This window comes from Tupaia chinensis, unplaced genomic scaffold (genome assembly GCF_000334495.1).
Source record: "Tupaia chinensis unplaced genomic scaffold, TupChi_1.0 Scaffold145280_1, whole genome shotgun sequence".
Lineage (NCBI taxonomy): Eukaryota > Metazoa > Chordata > Mammalia > Scandentia > Tupaiidae > Tupaia > Tupaia belangeri.
This window is the reverse complement of record NW_006205141.1, coordinates 224534-231771: the sequence shown is the minus strand read 5'-3', so window position 1 is coordinate 231771 and position 7238 is coordinate 224534. Positions and strand designations below refer to the sequence as shown.

At 35.5% G+C, this 7238-nt stretch overlaps 1 pseudogene; it reads left to right on the top strand.

The window, feature by feature from the left end:
* Nucleotides 1–324: 324 nt before the first annotated feature.
* Nucleotides 325–7238, top strand: part of LOC102486875 (vomeronasal type-2 receptor 116-like) — a 23931-nt pseudogene continuing 17017 nt past the window's right edge.

Genomic DNA, 7238 nt, shown 5'->3' with positions numbered 1-7238 from the left:
CCAGAATTTAATCAGGAAAATTGAACCAGAACAGAAGATAAAAGTACATGAGACTGATAGGTTCATGCACCTACCATTTGAACAGAATCCTAACCTGTTTCCTGGCTTTAAGCAAAGTTCCTTGGCGGTTCTTTGATTTAAGTTAAAACTGGTTTTCTTAGTAGTAATGAGTGAACTCACCATTGAAAGTAGTTAGATTATGTAGGAAATTGTGTGATCAATGCAATGTGAGTGGGAAGGGAATGAAGGACAATTGTGGACACCAGAGGTGGTGTGAGAGGAGGGTGAGATGGGACAGAGGGTCAGAATTGGAAAAACTTTCAAAATGTGTTGGCCTTTCTCTTTGCCATTGAGGAGATCAACAAGAGCTCCCATTTGCTTTCCAACCTTTCCCTGGGTTATTATCTCTATAATGCACTTCCCAGTAACCTAATGACCGTGGAGAACACTCTGTTTTTGCTCTCTGGAATGACTCAGACTTTGCCTAACTACAACTGCCAGACACAGAAACAATTTGTTGCTATCATTGCAGAATACACACAGATATTTTCAGCCCAAATTGGAACCCTTTTAGAGCTCTACAAAAGCCCACAGGTGAGTGGTTGTCAATTCTGGAAAATGATGTTTGGGTCTCTTCTAATGCAATTCTCTCACATGTGAAAAAGAAGATGTATAAGATAGGTTTTCATACCACTTGAGAGCTGGAAACAGACCAGAGGAAATTTTCTAGGTCATGAGATTATTAACAGTGCAATGATAAGTCTTTCCGTGGAATCTGAGAGATTTGACCCAGATTTCTGTTTGGGGCCAATAGCACCACTGAAAACCCAATGATGTGTGCTTATTAGAAAATACACACAGAACAGGGAACTACCCCACCTTTTGATAGGGTGTTATCAAGGTACATTCGGAGGACAATGACAATTCGATATGAAGTTATAAATACCTCAAAATCTGGTTATCATTTGGGACAAATATAAAAGAATATCCCAGCAATTAGCATAATGGCTATGTCACTGGACTCCCACCTGGTCGACTGCGGTTTGCGTCCCGGACCCGGTGGCTTAAAACTCACGCCGGGCGTGTGTGCGTGTGTGCCCAAGATCCAAAGAGGAGAATGGAGGAGAAGGGATTATGGCATGGCAATCCCCCCTGGGGGGTGATTTCTTGCTATCTGTCTGTCTGTCGGTCTGGCGAGCACACACACGCCCTATAGCAAAAACCTCTTCAAAAAAAAAAAAAAAAAGAATATCCCAGCACTGGAGATCTACCGAACTGGCTATGACTCAGTTAAACTTTTGTACTTTACCAACTCCCTCTGTTCTTCCTCACATCTATCCAGGTGAATCTCTTGAAATTACTTCCAGTTATTCTCCACATCACTGCTTTCCACCTCAGAGATTCTTTGCAGGAAAACGGCCTCACAAATTTCATAAGACAATATTGATAAACATATATAGAATATTCTTAGAGAATTATGTTCTTGAAAAATATATTTAAAAAATACCAATGACAAAGTAGAAAACCAATACATTTTGATAGCTTTTCCAATTCTTCCTAAACTGGGGGACAGCATTAGAAAATATGGTCAAATCATATACTATTTAATCAAGTCAAGAGAGAAAATGTTGGACTTTGGCAGTTATGCTGAGATGCTCTTCATTGGTATAAGGAGCTGGTGTAAATAATGTCCCGGAGCTCTGGAAAGCTTTGAAATGACTTTTTCCTTCTGTTTAATCACCATGCTAGCAGATGGCATGATGGTTAAGGCACTGGACTGTCAAATGGCCAACCACATTTCAACTCCTGAATCTGGCAGTTTGCTTTCTAAGTTTTCTTCTTTCCCTCTCTCTCTCTCTGTCTCTCTCTGGTGAGCACACATGCCCTTTAGCAAATAAAAAAATAATAATAATATTACCAGAGAGGGTAATGATTGTATTTTTGAAAAACAATATAGGTAATCCTCTGATGATAAGTCCACATTACAAAAAGATCAGTACAATAAATGTCTTTCCTTTTCTCCTAGGAGTTTGCATTTACTATTAAATGATAGAGAACAGCTTGAACCAAAAAGCTAGCCATCTAGAACCTTAACCTCCACACTTCTTTAAAATATGCAAGTGGCCAAATTCACTCTAGTAGATAGAGAAAATCAAAACCGATTATCATAGAAAAACTAATTAAAGAAACCCCTTACTAAAAAGTATCAGGCCCAGAATGTTCCATGGAGAGTTCTATCAACCATCAAAATTAAATAATCTCAATGTTGCTTAATCAATTACAGAGTTAGAACAAGCCCCTCTCCCCCCAAAAAAAGAAAAAAGCTCAAATTAATTTTAAAAATTTATTTTTTTATTACTATTATTATTTTTATGTTTTAATTTGACCAGAAAGAGACAGAGAGAGAGAGAGAGAAAGGGAAAATGAGAAGGAAAGCCACCAGGTCTGGGACTCAAACCAAGGTCAGTCATGTGGGAATCCATTGCCTCAACCACCATGCCACCTGACAGCTCCTCAAATTAACTTTTTTAAGGTGAATGCACTAGCCTTGATTCAAAAACCTGACACAGATTGTACCAAAAAGAATTTTATAAACCAATCTCAAATATCAATGCAAAAGTTTTAACACTATTTAAGTAAACAATCCAACAGCACTTTCAGAAGGTAACAAATCATGCGTAAGTTTGGCTTGTCATAGAAATGCAAAAATAATTTACTATTAGGCAATCTATTAATAATTCTATTAAGACAGTTAAATATTTATACGGCTAACTCAATCTTTGCAGAAAAGGCATCTGGTCGAAATGAGCACTTGTTTTATATATATTCTGTAAGTAGAAACGTTGTTAACAAATTAGTTAACTAATTTATTGACATTGGACCTCTGTACAAAAGCCAACATCTTTTTGGATCAGAAGAGGCTTTCCAACTATATTCTGGACCAATATACACACTCAGCTCCTTAGTTACTTAACATCTTGTTGGGAGGTTTAGTTAATGAAGTTAAACAAAACAAAAACATGAGAATTTGAAATAAAGAGGTGAATTTTTTGCAGATCCTGTATATCTGGGAAACCCAAAGTAATTTGCTAAAAAACTAAACAATGAAAGAACTGAGGGTAAAGTAGCAATTAAATACATTAGCATACACCCATCAGTAGCCTTCACCAGACACAAAAAAGTAGATCTCTTTTAGATGAAGTTCAGAACAGGCAAAGTTTATGGCTGGTGTCAGAAGTCAGCACCCTGTTCCAGTCACTGCCTCTTTTCTCAGAGGTAAGCACTATCATGATTCTAATCACCATCATTTAGTTTCGTCTACTTTTGAACTTTTATGTAAGTGGAACTATATTGTACATCTTGTTTTATAAGTGGCTTATTTATCTCAACAAAGACTTGTAGTGTAGAGTGTACATACAGAGCTCTGTGATGATGGTAATATCCTGTTTCATGATCTAGGTGCTGGTTACATAGGTGCACTTACTTCATAAGTATTTATCAAGCTGTAAACTAAAGTATATATATGTAACTAAAGTTCAATGAAAAACATTTACTAAAAAAAGGTAGAGAAAGGACTTTACAAGTCACATACATAGCAAAATCATCAACATTTTGTTGTTGTTGTTATTGTTGTTTCACCATGTACATAAGTTTTATGCCTCCTTCAGTAACCACCATAGAAGATGAAGGGTGTTTCAAATCTTATACTTCTTTTCTTCTTTGTTCTGGGAGTGATGATTAATCTGGGCTAGTCATATATGCTTTTCTAATTAGCAGTGGTACTGAAAATTGTCTTCTAATGCCCAGAATAAGACAATAGAGTCATCTCCACAGCAGACTTTCTCTTGTGGTCCTTCAGCCTTTCCTCCACAGACGGGGTGGGAGCTCTCCTGGAGAAGCCTTGTGGGGTATACAAAGCCTGTGTAAGAGGGGCAATCCCAAAATACACTTAGGTCAGAATCAGGCTATTTCTTTTCTTATTCAGGTCACATATGGACCTTTTGATCCCATCCTAAGTAATAAAGACCAGTTTTCATCAGTTTATAAGATGGCAACCTAGGAGAGCTTTCTGGTCCATGGAATCATCTGGTTGTTGCTGAAGTTTGGCTGGATGTGGGTGGCACTTTATGTATCTGATGATATCCAAGGAGTGCATTTCCTTCAGGATCTAAAGGCACAGATGATAAAAAAAAGGTATCTGTGTGGTCTTTACAGAAAAGCTCCCTGCCACAACTGGTACTGAAACACCGCTAGATTACGATCGTATGGCTAGGATCAGGGTTTCATCTGCAAATGTGTACATAATATATGGAGATATAGGGAGTGTCTGGAACCTGGTATGGGCAAATAAATTCTATTTAATTTTGGGAAAAGTGTGGGTCATGAGAAATCTCTGGTCATCCCACTGGAAGGACATTTTTTTTGTCATGAATCATATGCCATACCTTTTCCATGGAAGCCTTTTAGTTTCAAATGAGAAAAAAAAAGATTCCTGGCTTTGAACATTTTCTAAAGACACTCAACCCTTATCAACACCCACAAGATATTTTATTGACTGAACTGTGGACTGATGTTTTTCAATGTTCACTTCCTGGATCACTATGTATCAAAATTTGCCCACCAAATTCTTCCTTCGAGTTTATACCATTTTATTTGGACATGATGACTGTGTTTGACTCTAACATTTTTATCTATCATGCTGTGTATATGGTGGCCCAAGTCCTTCATAAGATTTTTTGGCAGAAAATAGAAATAGGCTCTCCAGAAGATGAAGAGCAGATTATACTTCTTCCCTGGCAGGTAAACATCCTCTACACTACGACATGCATTTGGCACCTGATAAAGTTGGAAGTATCTTATTAAGATACAATATCATGGCCATATTTTCATTTCAGAATCAAAAGTGGGCCAGCCGGTGTCTTGGTGGTTAAAATTATTGGATACCAAATGGCTGAACTGTTCTGGACTCAGAACAGTCAAGTTCTGGACTCAGAGGTTTGAAAAGCACACCATGCACATGTCTATTTGTGCCCAAATTTCTCCCAAAAAAGGGAGAAATAGAGAACAAATTAGTGCTAACATCACTTATGGGAAGGGTTACTCACTTTACCTGCCTCTGTCCTTCTGTCTTTCTCCAGCAAAGTGTACATGCCCTCTGTCAAAATAAGTAAATAAATAAATAAATAAAAGGATTAGGCAAAATAAAGAGTTGCGATTTTGTTTTACACACTAGATATAAGTATCTGTAATAGTTATATCTATTTAGAGAATTCTGTTATAGGAGACTTAAATTTAAAATGTTTAATTATATCAGGAAAAAACATTTTCTAATGTAGAATAAAGTATTTTAAAATATCTAAGAAAAGAGTCAAGGTAAAGCATAGAAATATTTTTAAATTGTCAAATCTATACATGTTTTCTATAACTGTATCAAATGTCAATACAAATTGACATAATGACCATATCTGAATCCAGCTATTTTATCTATACTGATGCTCTGGCCCAATCCCTACATGTAATCTTATGAAGAGAACAAAAAAGGGTTCCACATAATATTGTATAACTCTTAGAAAAATTTTTAGACATTACTGTACATACAACATACGTAAAAATCGTGGAAGGAAAAACTGTGGTCAAGTTTTAAAATATGAAACCTTTTACTATGCATATAAGCTCAGAATATTATGCCTGATTTACAAGAAATATTGTACTTTAAACTAAATATATTTTAATCAATAATTATGCATAAAATATCTTTATGCCCAATGGATACTACAACTGAGTGGGGAAAACAGACATTGCTGGGGCTGGCAGGTAGTGTGGTGGTTAGAGGCACTGGACTCCCACATGGATGACTGCAGTTTGAGTCCTGGAACTGGTGGCTTGCTTTCTCACTTTCTCTCTCTCTCTCATTCTGTCTTTGCCTGGTCAAATTAAAATAAATAAATAAATGCATGAATAAAATAATTCTAAAAAAAGACATTACCTATCCTGTATATAGTTATTCCAGAAAGATCAAAGAAAAACCAAGAAAACAAAATTAATGGTACTCATCATAATGGGATGTTCATTGTGGAAATTATAAATATGTTTTTAACTTTAATTTCACTATCACACACTGTGTGTCCGCTTTGATAAGAAATAATAAAATAGAGGGCCAGCAGGTGGAATGTTTGTTAAGAAACTGGACACTCCAACATAGTTGAGTATGGTTCAAGTCCCAGGCCTGGTGGCTTACTTTCTCTCTTTCTCTCTATGTCTCTCTCTGATCAAATTAAAATAAATGAAATAATTAGGTTTAAAAATAAAAGCAAAAAAATTCATGACAACCAAATGTAAATAATAAATGACCATAAAAAGATAAGCAGAAAAGAACAAATACAAGAGTCCTAATTACTGAGTAAAATAAGTAAATTAATAACTATACATAAAATATTAACCCCAGAAAGTTTTGTTTACCATCTAATTACTATTTGTACTAACAATGGTAACATCAGATTTGCATTTTGAGCTAATTTGAAGTTGACTCTTAGAAAAGCAGGTCATTTTATAAAAATGGACACCCAGATTTGACTACAGATTACTTAGATTGCTTCTATCTGGAAAAGTAAAAGACATAACAGTTTTATAAACAATAATAGTTAATTACTGTTTCCACAGAATGTTATATATAAATATTTTTAAAGTCTTTTTAAAATTCAAGCGTTTTAAGCTTATATTATGTCATAAATCATTTCTTAATATCTGTCACATGATAAACACACTCTCAATGAAATGTTAAGAAATTAACAGAAGAATTGATGTTTCCTTTTAAAAATCTTTTGAGATGTATCTTATGTACAAAATATTTCATATATTTAATGTACAAATGCATACATTTATCTTATTATCACAATGATCAAGAAAATAATCATATCCATCCACATTATGCCCTTTTAAAAATAACAACATTGCAAAAATAAATTTTAAAAAATATTTAAAAGAACCAGTAATTGGCATAATGGCTATGTTGCTTGACTCCCATGTAGTTGACCACAGTTTGAGTCCTTGGCCTGGTGGCTTAATCTTCACTGGGTAAATGTGTGTGTATCCTCAAGATCCTGAGAGGAGAATGGAGGAGAAGAGATTGCAGCATGACCATCCCCCCTGGGGGGTGATTTCTCACTTTCTGTCTCTCAGTCTCTCTCTATCTTTCTGGTGAGCACATGTACCCTATAGCAAAAACCTCTACAATAAAT